A 17,670-nucleotide genomic window follows, 5' to 3' on the forward strand; every position below is an offset into this window, starting at 1 on the left:
ACCTGTGCTCTGCAATGTGTGACTTGTTCAGTCACCTGTCAGACAAACAACTCAAGCATCATTGCTACTTAATGACCTTATTTAAGACAGTCCTCTCTCAAGGAGTTGACCGATACACATAAGTTAAGGGCTGAATCAGGAACCTGCCTGACTGCATTTGGAAGGCAGAAGCCATTATGTTGTATTGTTAATATGTGATCGGGAAGCTCAGCCAATCACATCTGGCTAGGGTGTGGCCACCTGGAGCCCAGGTAGAAAAATAGGGTAGATAGGTGCGTGTGCTCTCTATGCGGTGTTTGCTGGACCCATTTGGACTTCGGACCTTCCACTCTGGTAGCGTGAGTTCCCCTGTTTTTTAATTATTAAATTATATCTGTTGTTTTGTGTGGCGAACCTCTCGACTGGCGAGAAAGAACAACCACTACACCAGGATTCCACTCAGACCATGCTTTACTGGAGTACTCTTGATTGATGGGGAGCAGGAAACGAGAGGGGCAGGAAACGAGGGGCAGGAAGGGAAGGGCAGGAAGCGAAGGGGCAAAGGGCACTGAGGCAGCTGCTTAAATAGGGAATTGGCACATGGGTCGCCCTGTGATTGGCTGCCACCAACAGCTGACACCAGACCGCATTGGGATAGGCTCAAGGATCCTCATCCACCGCACATGCGGGAAGCGGGGGACACACAGCTCTCAAAGGCATAGCCAAATATGGAGTTGTTTATTTCCAACAAGACAGGATGTCGGCACCATCTTGTAATGGCGATCCTGTCCGGCTCACTACAGTTCCCCCTTATTGTTTGTAAGCAATGAGCACAGGACTAACGTCATCCAATCTGACCCCCACCTCATGATGTGTTGGTCGATCGAGGATGGAAGATATTTTCCATGGACACACCTTCCCCTGTGCAATGGGTACTCGAGGAACCCCTGGGGTGCAAAGGCTGTGTCGCAGGAACCTACATCCGCACACCTACCCAAGTGCAATGGATCAACAGATCTCATGGGGTGCATAGGCTGTGCATGAAGGAAGCCCTAAGCATCTCTTAGTGCTGACAACCATATCTGGGGGAAGGAGCCACACTCCAGGGTAGCTAATGCCTGAGAGATTATAACCTTATCCCAATATAGCCTTATCCCTATTGGTCTGGGCTCGAAGGCAGCAAACCAACCACAGGCACAACACACAGCCACCCAGGCAGCTTGCCAAAAAACATGCCCACACAACTGAAAGCACAGGGACCCTTTCTCTGTAATGTTACGTGCTTCTCCTAAAAGGGCCACTTCAGACTTATACATTAAAAATGGTAAATCAAGGTTTTTATTGGTGGTAAAAATCTGGGGAAAACTGTGGCATCATGCTGAACAGGCATCACCTTTGGGAAGGCTGACAGGATTCCCCTTCTGTGCTCCGCCTTCCCCTGGATCCACGTCATCAGGATTTCAGAACTTCCTCTAGAGACTCAGCCTCATCCTTAGGAACTTCCTTGGTCATGCATGTCAGCCGGCTCAGAACCCAAAGCGGAGCCTCTTGGCCCTGTGGAAAAACACATACAGCTCCCCTGGATCTTGCCACCACAAGATCCGGTCCATACCATTTGTTATCCAATACATCTTTCCACATCACATATTCCTTTTGTTCCATAGGGCCTGCTGCATGCTTTTCAGCTGCTGCAGTACCCGACTCATTCAGGTTTAAAAAATTAAGTGTGAAGAGAGCAAGGGAGATTCTTTCCCTGGGGGAAGCGGATTCAGCTATTCCCCCTTTTTGTTTTTGTAGAATTTCTTTAATATTTCTGTTGGCTTTCTCCACAATACCTTGTCCTTGTGGATTGTATGGAAGACCCGTAATGTGGGTCACTTGGAGTTGTGCACAAAAGGCATGAAATCCATGGGAGGTATATGCCGGGCCATTGTCTGTCTTAAGGCGTAGGGGTTTTCCCCAGGCAGCCCAGGCCTCAAGGCAATGTGTTTTTACATGAGTTACCTTTTCTCCCGCTAGGGGCGTGGCATGAATAACGCCAGAAAAGGTATCCATTGATACATGTAAATATTTTAATTTGCCAAATTCAGGCACATGGGTAACATCCATTTGCCACAACGCGTTAGGTTGCAGCCCTCTAGGATTGACCCCAACATTAGGGGGGTGTAAAAAGGTCACACATGAAGAACAGGCTTTAACTATTTCTCTGGCTATCTGTCTGAAAATATGAAATTTTTTCCTAAGGGTATTGGCAGGCACATGCCAAAGCTTATGAAAATCTCATGCTAATTCTACAGGGTCTGAGACAACCAAAGCCATGGACCGGGTAAGGCAGTCAGCCAAATCATTGGCCTCAGACATGGGTCCTGGAAGCAAAGTATGAGCCCGAATATGTCCAATGAAAAAGGGATTATTACTTTGTAAAATGCATGCTTGAATTTGACACAAAATATTGGAAACTGTACTTGAATTTCTAACAAAGGCAGCCACCTCCAATGAGGCAACAGCATTCACCACATATTTAGAATCTGAAAATAAATTGAAGGGTTCTGAAAATCTTTTAAAAACTTCCAGCACGGTCATACATTCTGTGACTTGTGGGGAATCAGGTCGAAAATCAAGCAAAATGGGATCCTTACCTTGAATTACTATGGCACCTCTGCCAGTTTTGGAGCCATCAGTAAAAACAGTCAAGGCCATATTAATGGGCTTTTTAAAGGTAACCTTAGGAAAATACACTAAGTTCCTTTCCACAAAATTTAATAGGGGATGTCTTGGATAATGATTATCAATAAGGTTAGGAAAAGCGCAAACCAAAACAGCCCATTCATTTACTGTAGCTGCCAATGTCTCCACCTATCCCTTTGTATAGGGAATAATCAATTTATCTGGCATGGTTGCAAAAGATGTTAAGCAATGTTTTATTCCCAATACCGCTTGAGAAGCAACCAACTCAGGATAATATTGAATAGCTTTGGTACCTGAAGAATCACCATGGCCTCCCAAGTGCTGGGATTAAAAGTGTGCGCCACCAAAAAAAAAATTACCATGGATCCACCATAAAGGGCCATTTTGCCATAGCACCCCAGTAGGGTAATGTGCAGTTTTTAAGATGCATAAGAATATGGGCAAAGCAGGGTCGACTTGGCATAATTGTGCCTCAGTCATTGCTTTCTCCACCTGTTTTAAAGCCTTTTCAGCCAAGGGGGTCAAAGTTCTGTTAGAATTAACATTTGGATCACCTTCCAAAATAGAAAACAAGGGCAACAACTTTGCCTGGGGGATGTTTAAATACCCCCTAATCCAATTAATATCCTCCAATAATTGTTGAAAATCATTAAGTGTCCTCATATGATGGGTGCAAATGGAAATCTTTTGAGGGGTCACCGTCAAAGGGGATATAATTGCCCCCAGAAATTCTATAGCAGTAGTCTGTTGGATCTTATCAGGTGCCAAGACCAGGCCCCAAAGACGACGTAGGGCCGAGGCCGTTTCCTGGAATGCGGCCAGGAGCATTTCCTGCGAAGAGGCAGTCAACAGGACGTCATCCATGTAATGAATTATTCTTATTTTTGGGAATTGTTGTCTAACGGGTAGGAGGGCCTGAGCTACATACAGCTGGCATATTGTCGCGCTATTGGCCATCCCTTGTGGGAGCATTTTCCAGTGATAACGAGTATCGGGTTGTTCATGGTTAACTGATGGCAAAATGAATGCGAATCGCTCCCTATCATCCGGATGCAAAGGAATGGAAAAAAAGCAATCCTTGATGTCCAAGGCCATGACCAGCCGGCTACGTGGCAAGGCAGAGAGTAAGGGTAGTCCCCTCTGGACTGCACCCATAACCTGCATCTGAGCATTACCTGCACGCAAGTCATTTAATAATCTCCATTTTCCTGAGCTCTTCTTAATAACAAAGATAGGGGTGTTCCATGGTGAAACAGAAGGCTCCACATGCCCGAGCCGTAATTGTTCTAAAACCAGGTTATTTGCAGCTTCCAATTTTTCTTGAGAAAGGGGCCACTGAGGAACCCATACCGGCTTATTGGACTCCCAGGGTATGGGCACAGGACTGTTATTGGAAGCCAATTCTTCAGTGGCTCCTAGGAAAAACCCAGGCCCCTTCTATCCTGTTTTTTCATAGACTTTATAGGCCTGTGACAACCCTGAAGATTTTTCCCCAGGCCCTTAGACGGAACAAAACCTTGTCTTTTCATCATACTTTTACTAGCCTCTGAATAATCATTAGTTAGCTTAAGTTTCAATTGATGTTGAATGTCACGGCCCCACAAATTAATGGGGACTTCAACCATGAAGGGTTGAACCGTGCCTCGTTGGTCCTCCATTTTCCAGACCAGCTCTTTGGCACTCATGTATGGGGTGCGAGCATAGCCCAGCCCTTGTAAGGATTGAGATGACTGTTGCAATGGCCAGCGCTTAGGCCAGGCTTGCAGCTGGATGATACTCCGGTCTGCCCCAGTATCCACCAATCTGGAGAATATCTTTCCCTCTATCATTAAATCCAACATGGGCCTCTGATCTAGTTCCATAGATAGACAGGCAAGGTCCACTCCAGTGGAGCCCAACCCCCTGTCATTCCTTTCCTTAAGATGCACAGGAAAGGTCTCATGCTTAGATGGTAGTATAAGCAGTTGGGCAATCCTGTCCCCTGGCGCAATAGAAATCACGCCACAGGAAGAATGACACAGGATCTTAATCACCCCAGTATAATCGGAATCAATGACTCCTGGGAAGACAATCAAGCCTTTCATAGTGGATGAGGATCGTCCTAAGACAATCCCCACTGTTCCTTTTTCTAATGGGCCATACATGTCAGAATCAACCACCTGAATTCCCATCTCCTGGGTTAACACCAGTCTGGTGGAGGCACAGAGGTCCAACCCTGCTGAGCCTGAGGTTGCTCGGCGGATACAGTCGGGTTGGGAATGGTGGTCTGTTGCAGTGCCCCATAAATTTTCGGGCCCTGGGGACGGGGGCCCTTTAACCCGTTTTTTGACTCCTGGCCACCGAGCTGTACAATGGGCTGCCCATTGATGTCCTTAAGAGACCGGCATTCATTGGCCCAATGCTTTCCGTTCTTACATCTTGGGCAAAGGCCGGGTTGTCTTACATTAGGAGTCTGAGCCCAAGAAGACAGCCCTTTCAGTAACGGGCATTGTCTCCTAATATGCCCATGTTGTCCACTTTTGAAATATCCTCCTCCTTTTCTGGTCTTTGCGGCCTGAGTAGCAGATGAAACAGCAGCTGCTAGGCCTGCATAGGTAAGGGGCCCTCCAATCTCTCAGCAGGCTTTTAGCCAGGCCTCAATTCCCTTCTCTTTAACAGGAGTAATGGCCCCCTGACATTCCTTAGTACTCTGTTCAAAAACAATCTGCTGTACCAACGGCATCACCTGATCCACATCCACAACAATCTTTCCAGCCATATCAAGCATTCTAGCCACAAAATCAGAGAAGGGTTCATTTGTCCCCTGAATAATCTTTGTTAGGGGGCCTTTGACTTCTCCTTTATTATTCAAAGACTTCCATGCCCTATAGCAGATATCATTAATCTGTTGGTACACCTCCTGAGGATATCCTAGCTGGTTGGCAGCCCATTGCCCTTGCCCCAAAAGCATATCCGCTGTCCATTGGGGACGATTATTCTGGGCATTCACTCTAGCTTAGACATGAGCTTTATCCGTAACAATGGATTTAAAATCCAAAAATTGTCCCATACTTAGGCAAGCCTTAGCAATCTCAAACCAATCTGTAGGAGTCATGGCTGTGGTGGCGATTCTACGCAGCAAGGCTATGGTATAATTAGCTGTAACTCCATAGGTTCGAACTGCTTCCACTAAATCCTTTAACTGTTTATAAGATACAGGCTCTTAGTCTGCAGGTCTTCAAAAACTGGAAATGCAGATGCTAGACGCGCCCATGTATCTCTTTTGATAAAATGGCATCCCCCTCCCACTTGTGAATAGGATGGAGGCACAGGGGGCGGGCGTGGTTCCCGTGGTGCCAATGAGCCTACACCCACCCCCGCTGACTCATTATGTGTGGGGAGCCGCCTCCACCCATATCTTTCCTCCTCATAGCCAGCGGCGGCTTCCTCCAGATCTTCCTCCTCCTGAGGGTCTAACTCCTCCTCAGACCGATCCAGGCCCGCAAATTCCTTGAGCACTGGATAGAGGGGACCTCCCCTCTTCTCGTTTGCCTCCCTTTTAGGGAGGACTGTATCAGGATCCTTTTCTTTTACCTTTTTTTTTTAAACCTATCCAAGTTTTCTCCCTTTGAATCTGATTTTAAAAGACTGTCCTGGTGTTTACTGAGGGCTCTCCGCCCTTCTCTCGGAACGTTCACATTGTCCCCCCTGAGGCTGCGGCTGGACTGATGGCAGCACAACCAGAAACTGCAGGCTAGGACAAACACCACAAACGCCAAGAACACGAGACCAAACACCCTAGAATCAACTCCCGCAAACAGCATACTTGGGGAGACTGAAATCAGCATACTGGGAGAAACTTACCGACGTTGCCACTCCGCGTGTTGAGTTCTGAATCCTCTTCAGCCCTTCATCTGGCAACCAAAGATCCCGGGGTTTCGACACCAGCTGTGGTGAACCTCTCGCCCGCGAGAAAGAACAACCACCACACCAGGATTCCACTCAGATCACACTTTACTGGAGTACCCTTGATTGATGGGCAGCAGGAAACGAGAGGGGCAGGAAACGAGGGGCAGGAAGGGAAGGGCAGGGAGCGAAGGGGCGAAGGGCACTGAGGCAGCTGCTTAAATAGGGAAGTGGCACATGGGTCGCCCTGTGATTGGCTGCCACCAACAGCTGACACCAGACCGCATCAGGATAGGCTCAAGGATCCTCATCCACCGTGCATGCGGGAAGCGGGGGACACACAGCTCTCAAAGGCATAGCCAAATATGGAGTTGTTTATTTCCAACAAGACAGGATGTCGGCACCATCTTGTAATGGCGATCCTGTCCAGCTCACTACAGTTTTGAGCTGGTCTGGTTATTTAGTGTACTAACCTAATACACCAACACTTACACTTGGTGCCCAATGTGGGGCCATTCTGTAAAAGGAGAGCAGCGGGCTGCTTCCCGCCAACTTTACACCTGAAATAATTACACAGAAACTGTATTCATTTAAACACTGCCTGGCCCATTGTCTCCAGCCCCTTATTGGCTAACTTTCACATATTGATTTACCCCATTTCTAATAATCTGTATGTCACCACGAGCTTGTGGCTTACCAGAAAAGATTCAGCATGTCTGACCCGGCAGCTTCATGGCAGCAGCTCTCTGTCTCTCCTCCTTTCTCCCAGCATTCTGTTCTGTCTACTCCACCTATCTAAGCTGCTGTCCTATCAAAAGGTCAAGGCAGTTTCTTTATTTGACCAATGAAAGTAACAATAGACGGAAGGCCCTCCATTTCCCCCTTTCCTGTTTAAACAAAAAAGAAAGGCTTTCACTCTAACATAGTAAAATCACATATAACAAAACAGTTATCAAGCAAGAATTACAGTTACAATATTTATACCTATTTTATCTTTTATCATAACTAAGGAAAACTATAACTATCTATTTATTCTTCAACTCCACCAAAGACTCCAGAAGGAGTCTTAGTTGTCTTCTTGGGTTTTTTACCTCAAAACTATTTAACAGAAACATCTTAGTCTAACTTTAAGTTATTTTCAAAGCCCATTTCAGCTGTGCACCCAGAAACCTGAGAGCACATCTCCCAACATTGAGATTAAAAGAATTTAAACTAGTCGGGCTACTGGGACTCAATTGATTTTTTTTAATCATTAACCTAAATCACAGTCTATATGTCTCGTCAATAGAAACTCATGTGTTCCTAGCTGTGCGACACTTTCTTGTTTTATTTTTAATCATCAAAGCTTTATTTAAACTGACACTATTATTATCAATTAGACAGTACAGCTTAGGAAGAAATCATCTTCATAAATACCCACAAGTAAAATACCCAGAAGAGCAGGATGTTTTCATGAGATAACCACATTTCATTTCAGACAGTGGGGATCTCTCCACACCCATCCACACCATATCAAATACCAGAGAAAGACAGCAACACAAATATATAATGGCACAGCAGAAGCAAAAGACATTCTGGGGTCTGTGGTCTCAGGGCCTATCCTATCCTGGATTCCCTCATCAGCGAGTTACCTCCCAGTAGGCTGACACTTTGAACTTTAACTGTCTGACACTTTGAACTTTAACTGTCACTCTGCACCCACACTGTGAAACTACTCAAAGCCCCAGAGCTTCAGAGGTTTTCAAAGTCTTTGACTTTACCAGGCATCTACAATTATTTGTGTGTATGCGTGCATGAGCATGCGTGCAACTGCATACACACACAAAGATACACACAAGCACACACACACACACACAGTGCATAAGGCACTTGTCATGCAGATATGAGAACCAAAGCTCAATCTGCAGAGTGCACATGAATATTGAATGGATGTGGCAGCCACCTCATAATCCTACACTCAAAACCAGAGAATGTGGAACCATGGAGCAAGCTCGCTAGCTAGATTGTATAGACATCCAAGTAGTGGGTAGGATTGAGAGACCTTCCTTGATGAAAAAGGTAGAAATTAATTGTGGTAGGAGAGCAACATAAGTCTGACATGCCAACACACATGGGAACATGCATAGCACACGTATAGACACATTTTAAATATAAAAGAGAGTCTCCAAAGGTAAATAAAAAACATGTCTTAAAAAGTACAGAACGTTAAAAGGGTCATGATTCTTTTCTCAACATTATATAACCAGTAAGTATTCTTGGTGGGGGGATTTCAGAGCAGCTGAGCTGCCAATCCTGCAGGGGGCTCCATGGCTGCAGCTGTGGTGAATCATTGCCCTGATGACAGAGGCTGATTCAGTGATGCAGCTGCCATTGAGTGATCAATGCTCCTGTAAGTTACACTCACCCTAATAAACCCACTCATTCATGTAGCTAGACCTGGAAGGTTTGTTTTCCTTGGTCTACCATAGGTGCCTATCTGGGGTCATTTGTTTGTGTTTCCCCCAGGCAGATTGTACAACACAATTGCTGCATTGAAAAGGAACTGTAAGAATCAAAGGTGAGTTAAGGAGGTGTGGTTGTCTTGTCTTCACAATGGGTGCTGATATTTGGAAGTGAGGCTGTCCATGTAATCGGCCCCCTCAATCCCATATTCAGATATATGTGAATACAAACTAGACACAAAAGGGTAGATCTTAGTGTGTTGCTGGGACAAAGAATCCTGTCCATTTTCTATAGTGGGGTGTACATGCATCCCAACTAGGGGTGGGTAATGTCCTAGCTTGTTAGGTGCAGTGTTAATATTCACATGCAAAATTCATGCAGGTGAAGGTTCTAGGTTTCCCAGTGCATTGTCATAAGAATGTATGTAAATCCCAAGCCAAGTGAAGTCCCAGGATGCTAAGTTATCCTCATGTATGTGACTGCCCGAATGGGAAGACAGGGGACAATAAAAGTTCCAATAACACCCTAATAAACTCACTGGGTCATTAAAGCAGACCTGGGTGGAATCACTTCTTTAGTTTGTCATCAGTGCACTAAATAGACATCACTTCATCTCTTCAGGAAAAGTCAGACAGGGGTGGGGATGTTTGGGCATCAATAGCCATTGCCACAATATTCAGTTCAGTGTCACAGGCCCCAAGAAGGAATTTGTACATTGTTTTAATTTGTTTCTCTATTGATGTAATTAAACACTAACCAAATCAGCTTGAGGGAGCAAAGGATTCAATTGGCTGCCAGGTTACAGTCCACCATCGAGGGAATTTAGAGTTCTGCCAAGGCAGGAACTGAAGTAGACTGTGAAGGAACACTGCTTCCTGCCTTGCTCTCCAAGGCTTGCTCACCCTGCTTTCTCACACATCCCAGGACCACTTTCCTAGGGATAGGTCTCACCATAGTGGGCTGGGTCCTCCTATATCACTTATCAATCAAAAAATGTCCCAGAGACATTCCCACAAGCTGATCTGATGGACAAAATTCCTCAGTTGAGAGTTCTTCCAACTGAGCCAATGTGGCCTGAGCCTCTAATCCCAATAGATTAGGGAGGATGAATCCTCCTCCCCAGGTATGTCTAGGTTTGTATCAAGTTGATAAAAGCTAACCAATATATCAAGCAAAGGTAAAATTCCTCACAATAATGTCTTAACTAAGGACCAAGAAACCTTTCCTCTTGTGCAGTTTCCTCTAAGAGTCCATATAAGATCAGCTTATGAGTAACATGAATGGCCATGAAGCCTGGAAGTGATGAAATATCTTGTCAGTGTGTGGTGTAGACTCGTGTTTGTGACACCAGTGTAGCCTCCCAGACAAAGACTCCATCATATCAACCAGATTATTCAAGTTCCCTTTATATCTACCAAATTGACTTCTTTCCATTTTCAACCATTCTTCTAGTATTGAAAAACTGGAAATGATTTGTGCCTCATGTGTTTTGTTGCTCTTGTTGTTGTTGATGATGTTTGGTTGGTTGGTTCATTTTTTATTTGTTTGTGTTTTGGTTTTCTCATAGTAAAGAAAATAGTGCATTTCAAGCAAAAAAAGGAAAACAAAATTCTTAGAAGTCTATCATGTGGGTGGGGTAAATAAAACTTTATGTGCAATATATTGAACTTTTGAAGATTTGGCACAAATAGTGATGATTGTTTCATCTCACCAGCTTTTCTAAAGGGTCCAGGTATGATGTCATCCACAGGAAACCACAGCCACACTTCATTCTAGGGCACATGTGTTTAAAACTGCAGCGGAGTGATGATCCTGTGCTTAGGGTCTGTGGCAACTAGGACTTGAGGTTTGTATTCATTCTTAAAGCTCAGGACAGTACAAATCACAAATACACACAAACACACATACAAACACACACACAAACATGCATATACACCAGTTGGTGGAATCAGACGATATTTCTAGTTGCTCATTTCCAGGAGAAATTATGTGGTAATAACTTTGTCTGTTTGGAACAGAGCATAGCACTGACATGTCTGAAGGCGTAAGTCACAAAAAATGCCACACCAGTTTGGAATTATGATTAATAGGGTGGTATTTATTTAAAGGGGAAAAAACTTACAGATCACTCTCCCAGGCAAGAGCCCTCTACGCAACCAGAAAGGGATTCTAGTCGCCGGCGGAGCAGGAAGTGAAGAGAGAGAGGAGAGGGAAGTGGCCGCTTTTTTAAAGGGAGAGAGAGACCACGCCCCAATGGGCTGGTATCTCAGCAGCTATAGGCTGGAGGAGTGGGAGGACCTCCCGCAACACCTCCTCCTTTTGTTTAAATAAGAGAGTTCTAAACCTACTATGAAATTATATACAATAAGTACAAATATCCTATTCTAACTAGCTTGGTCTTGTATAATAAATAACTTGGCCAAGTCATGAGAGAAAGTAACTACATTTATATAGTCTTCAACCCCATCGAAGATCTGAGAAGGGAAATAATGTTACCTGGGTAATTAGGAAGTTCAGTAAAACAACTTCCAAAACATGCAACAAATCACAGAGACAACTAGCTACCTGGGCAATCACCCAAAGTCACATTAGCAGCGTTGAAGCAACCAACTTTGGATAAGGCCTAACATAACTGACATACCATTTTCTAAGAAAGCAACTTTTCAAAACTATCTTACCCTGTCTTGGCAGGATATGACAGTCCTGTTTTATCCATTGATGCATGCTCTGTATCTCTGTCAGTGGTTGAGGTATGGGCATTTCTTTGCCCAAAGGCCAGTTCTGCCAAAAAGAAAGGCTCCAGGTGGAGTGTCTTTGGTGCTCAACATTCTCTCGGGAATAGAGTGGTGTTGCCAGGAGCAATTGTGTCTCACTACCACAAAACTCTGAGTTAGATTAAAGGCCATTTTATACAGCTCTTTGAAGAAGTTGAAGATTATCTATCTATACTGAGTATAATCTCTATATATCTAAAGAACCTGATTAGTCTAATTATAAATGACAAACTTAGATGACTATTAATCTATATAATTCTCAATATCTATCTAACTTAAAGACTAAGAAAATAAATGACTATGAAACAAATGAGGACAATGACCTCCAAATATAAACAATGTACAAATATACAATGCAGTAGGTAAATATATATCAATAAACAAATATTATATAAGTATCTTAATCAGAGGTAGAAATGTACACTGCAATATGGTAAATATATACAATATATATATCAATACAATATATGTCAATACATAAAAAATGTTTTAAACAGAGGCAGAAACATGCATGCATACAATAGTCAATATAATTTAACTTTGTATCAATATACAAGAATCTATACCAATATATTTGTCTAAAAACAGTAACTCACAATTACAAATCTATTATCCCATCATCCCTCTTTTTTTTTTCAAAATGATCCCTGCGCTTATAAAATTCCTCCCCCAACCCTCAATCATATACTAATTATAATCAATCCCTAAATGATGTCCCTAAACCCAATGGCAAACTTTACTGGGAGAGGGGACATCGTCCTCTAGAATTACTTCCAGCTGTCATGGGGGCGATGTTATTTCTGGGAGATCCTGGGAAAGTAAAATGATGGTTAGATTTCAAGATCAATGTCTTTTAAAATTGCAAATAGTCTCTGAGTATTTTGTGCAGGTCTGGCCAAAATGTTGTATAAGATGTGCACCATTTCAGCTAACCAAGTTGGAACTGTCTTGTGCAGCTGGTACCCAAAGCAGGTCTTGTTGTAGTGCTATCAGTATCATGACGTCATATCAACCAGGTGGAGTTGTTGTTGTGGGGCCCCATCTTCTTCCTGGAAACTTCAAATGTCACTTCAGGAAAAACTCATTGTTCATTGTGAAAAACTTAAACATTAATCATATAGACATATATGTATATATTCACTGAAACGCACGATAGATATATTCAATGAAAAGTATGATAGATATGAAGAAAAGCAAAGATGTTTTCTAAACTCATATTTCTTTCTGTCCCATATCATGGCTCTTGACATGAGACAGAAACTCCAGAAACTCTGGGTTTTTCTCTTACTAACAGGTTTGGAATTGGAGAGGGACTGAGCCAGAGTCCAACTTCAAAACCAGCTTTATAAATTTAGAAATATGGTTTAATATTACTTACACAACCCATTCAGTTTTCTTGATATTTCCTATTGGGCAGGTATTTTTCCATCTGTCAGTATCCAAACATCCAGGGTCCCTTGAATTTTTCAAAGATGAGTGTTTTCCTGTGGAGATAGGAACAGAACCCTGCCCCCATTCTATATGTTTTTCTTACCACCTGTATGAATATCATCATTGTGGATGAGTTGTCATTTCTCCTTTCCAAGAGGTTTCTCCTCTTCAAATCGAAACTTTATTAATTTTGATGGTATCCACAATTTTTCTTCTCCTGTGGAAACAAGAGCAAAACCCCTTCCCCAACGTAGCGCATCTCCTGGCTTCCATTGAGAGGTCAGCACATCTTTGAAATAAATCGGTTGATTTAGTTCAGCAGACTTTTCCATTATCCAATGTCTTTCTGCTGCTGTCGTTCCTTTCTCATTAGCGTTAAGAAAATTCAAGGTTAATAAAGCATTATGTAATCTTTCTGGGGGTATTTTCGGTCCCTTTCTGTTTGTTCAGCATATCCTTTATAGTACGATTTGATCTTTCTATAACTGCCTGACCTGTAGGATTATTTGGTATACCTGTAATGTATTTTATATTATAATAATCAAAAAAGCATTTCATTTTCTTAGATACATATGCTGGACCATTATCTGTCTTTATTTGTGCAGGTATACCCATGATATACCATGGCCATAACTTCCAATAAATGTGTGATTACTGAATCAGCCTTTTCTGAGCTCAGGGCAGTAGCCCATTGAAAACCTGAATATGTGTCTATGGTATGGTGTACATATTTTAATTTACCAAATTCCATAAAGTGAAACACATTCATCTTGCAGATTTCATTTCTCTTAGTACCCTTTGGTTTACTCCTTGCAGGCAACGGTGTTTGATTATAAAAAGAACAAGTAGGACATCTCTCTATAATGTCCTTAGCTTGTTGCCAAGTAATGGAAAATTCTTTCTTTAGGCCTTTACTATTGATATGATGCTTCTTATGAAATTCTGAGGCCTGCAACACACTTCCAATAAATAATTGATCAATCTCAGCATTGCCTTGGGCTAGAGGACCAGGCAGACCTGTATGGGACCGGATGTGTGTTATGTACATCAGACAAAGCCTGTTCCTGATTATGTCTTGTACCTGGATAAACAATGAAGTCAACTCTGTGTCATCTGGTATAAATTCAGCGGTATCAATATGCAAGATAACTCTTTCTGCATATTGTGAATCTGTAACTATATTAAGAGGTTCTTTAAAATCCCTTAGCACCATAAGAATGGCATATAATTCTGCCTTCTGGACAGAATTATAAGGGCTTTGTTCCACCTTACTCAATTCATCTGACTTGTAACCTGCTTTCCCTGATTTATTTGCATCAGTATAGAACGTACGGGCTCCAGTTATTGGAGCATCACGTACAATTCTAGGAAGAATCCAAGAAGATCTTTTTATGAGGTTACGTCTACCACTTTTGGGATAGTTGCTATTAATTTCTCCCAAAAAATTAGCACAAGCTCTTTGCCACGGTTCATTGTCTTCCCATAACTTTTTTATTTCAGTAGTAAAAGGCACTATAATTTCTGCTGGGTGTATACCTGCTAGTTGACGAAGTCTCAGCTTACCTTTTATAATTAATTCAGAGACTTTTTCCACATAAGTTTTTAATTTTTTACTTGGTTTATTAGGTATAAATATCCACTCTAAAATAATATCTTCCCTCTGCATTAGAATCCCTGTAGGAGAAATTCTGGAAGGCAATATGACTAGGATACAGCTAAGATTTGGATTCACCCTATCCACATGTGCCTCCTGTAATTTTTCCTCAATTATTGTCAGTTCTTTTTCTGCTTCAGCTGTCAGTTTTCTTGGACTATTTAAATCTTTATCACCATCTAAGGTTTTGTTTAAATGAACTATTAGATCAGGTGTTATCCCAACAGCTGGTCGTAGACTGGAAATGTCTCCTAACAATCTTTGGAAGTCATTAAGAGTCTTTAACCGGTCTCTCCTAATTTGTGCCTTTTGCGTTTTAATTTTCTCTAACCCTATTCTGTAACCTAGGTAATTAATAGAATTTCCTCTTTGAATCTTTTCAGGGGCAATTTGTAATTCCCACCTAGGCAAGACTTTCTTTACTTCTTCAAATATCCTTTCTAAAGTATCTTTATGTGAATCAGATAACAAGATGTCATCCATGTAATGATAAATTATGAACTTGGGGAATTGTTTATGAATTATTTTCAATGGCTTACTTACAAAATATTGGCACAATGTAGGACTATTGAGCATACCTTGTGGGAGGATAGTCCATTGATATCTCCTATTAGGCTGAGAATTATTATAAGTAGGCACTGTGAAGGAAAATTTTTCTCTATCCTTTTCTTGTAACGGTATAGTGAAAAAACAATCTTTCAAATCAATAACTATAAGAGGCCATCCTTTTGGTAACAGAGAAGGCAAAGGAATTCCAGATTGTAGTGGGCCCATAGGTTGAATTACTTTGATGACAGCTCTTAGATCTGTCACCATTCTCCATTTACCAGATTTCTTTTTTACAACAAACACAGGAGAATTCCAAGGGCTGGTTGATTCTTCAATATGGTGAGCATCTAGTTGCTCTTGCACCAGCTGTTCCAATGCCTGTAGTTTATCTTCAGCTAGAGGCCACTGTTTGATCCATATTGGCTTCTTAGTTAGCCATTTTAAAGGTAGGGCTGTTGGTACCTCTAAAGGTTTGGTATTTGCTGTATGTTCTTGTACAGCCTGAATGGCTGGTGACCTTTTTCCATAATACCTCATCATATCTTTCCCAGAATTATAAGTTCCTGGAACTACAGGAATGTTAATCTGGGTATTCCATTGCTGTAGCAGGTGACGGCCCCATAAATTTATGGCAATATTGGCTATATATGGCCTTAGTCTTCCTATTTGCCCTTCGGGCCCTATGCATTCAACCCATCTTGTGCTTTGTTTTACACGAGATAGGGTTCCAATTCCCAGGAACTGAACATCTACCTCTTAAAGAGGCCAATTCGGATGCCAAGATTCTGGGGTAATAATACTTACATCTGCACCTGTGTCTAATAAGCCTTCAATAAAAGTGCCATTTATACAGACTCTTAGCTTTGGTCTTTGATCATTAATAGAAGTCTGCCAAAATATACATTTACTCTGTCCTCCTGGGTTTTTTGACTCATCCTCCACATGTAATTCATCATTTAGACCAGTATTACTTTTTACAGCAGAAATTGGAGCTTTTAATTTTATTGGTGAGGCACGTTCTCCACTGTGACTGGGAATGACTGGGCCACTGTTGGCTTGGGGGCCTGCGAGAGGCCCCCCAAGGAGTTTCTCAATGATATCAGATTGCCTCATCTGTCTGTTGTTGACCTACATTCGTTGGACCAATGCTGGCCTTTACCGCATCTCCTACATGTACCTGAAGGCTGAGGTCTCCTATTTTTGTCATTCCCAGAAGAGATATTATTCCTAGAAATTCTTTGCCTGCAATCCCTTTGCAAATGTCCTAATTTACCACAATTAAAACACCTGGCAGTTTGATGTCTCCTCATTGCTTTGGAAATCGCTTCTCCTACCCAAGATTCATCATTATAGCTAAACGTCTCAACATTCATCGTATGCTGAATCCATTCATCCATAGGTGCTGATCTAGACTTTAAAGGCCCAATTATCTTTTTGCATTCTATGTTTGCATTCTCAAAAGCTAGAGATTCAAGAAGTATTCGTCTAGCTTCTGGGTCTGTTACCCCTATGTCCAGAGCCTTAATTAATCTTTGCAAAAAGTCAATAAAAGGTTCTCTCTATCCCTGCCTAATTCTGGTATATGATTCAACCCTTTTTTCTGGATCTTGTATCCTATTCCAAGCATTTAAAGCTGCTTGGTGACATAGACACAGTACTTCATCGTCATAAAGAGCTTGGACCTGTGGATCAGCATATTCTCCTGCACCAAGAATTTGATCTTGGGAAACCTCAACACCTTTTGCTCTTCCTTGCTGTTCCATATGTTTGGATTCTTCTCTGAAATAAATTCCAAACATCAAGGAAGGTCCATTATCTAAAACTGCAGACACTAACTGATGGAAATCATGGGGGGTAGCTCTAGCATTAGAAGCCCAAGTCCTTATCATTTCCTTTACATATGCATTGTGCAAGCCAAAATTAACAACAGCTTGCTTAATTTCTTTCAGATCATTCATTGCTATTGGCGTCCATCTAGCTTCTCTGACTCCCTTTGAGCCTTTAGAAGTTGACGCTTTGTCAGAATTAAGTATAGGGTATGCTGCTAGAACCCTGGGTAAGCCAGTTCTAATAGCTGGTGGAGGCATTGTATCCTGTCCTTGTGCCTCCTTACTCTCTTCACCAGTTGCAATAATTTCTCCAATGTTTTCAAATCTTTTTATCATTGTCTCTCTTAAATCCTGAATCTCCTGACCTGTATATATTTCCAGTGATTTCACTGAGGCATCAATTTTTTGCTCCCCATTCTGCACCTGTGATTCCAAAGCT

At 42.3% G+C, this 17,670-nt stretch overlaps 1 protein-coding gene across 1 annotated transcript in view; it reads left to right on the top strand.

Moving 5' to 3' along the window:
• Positions 1-17,670, top strand: part of LOC142847678 (interferon-inducible GTPase 1-like) — a 43,482-nt gene that overhangs the window by 7,328 nt on the left and 18,484 nt on the right. The gene's annotated exons all lie outside the window — the stretch shown is intronic.

This window comes from Microtus pennsylvanicus, chromosome 4 (genome assembly GCF_037038515.1).
Source record: "Microtus pennsylvanicus isolate mMicPen1 chromosome 4, mMicPen1.hap1, whole genome shotgun sequence".
NCBI lineage: Eukaryota > Metazoa > Chordata > Mammalia > Rodentia > Cricetidae > Microtus > Microtus pennsylvanicus.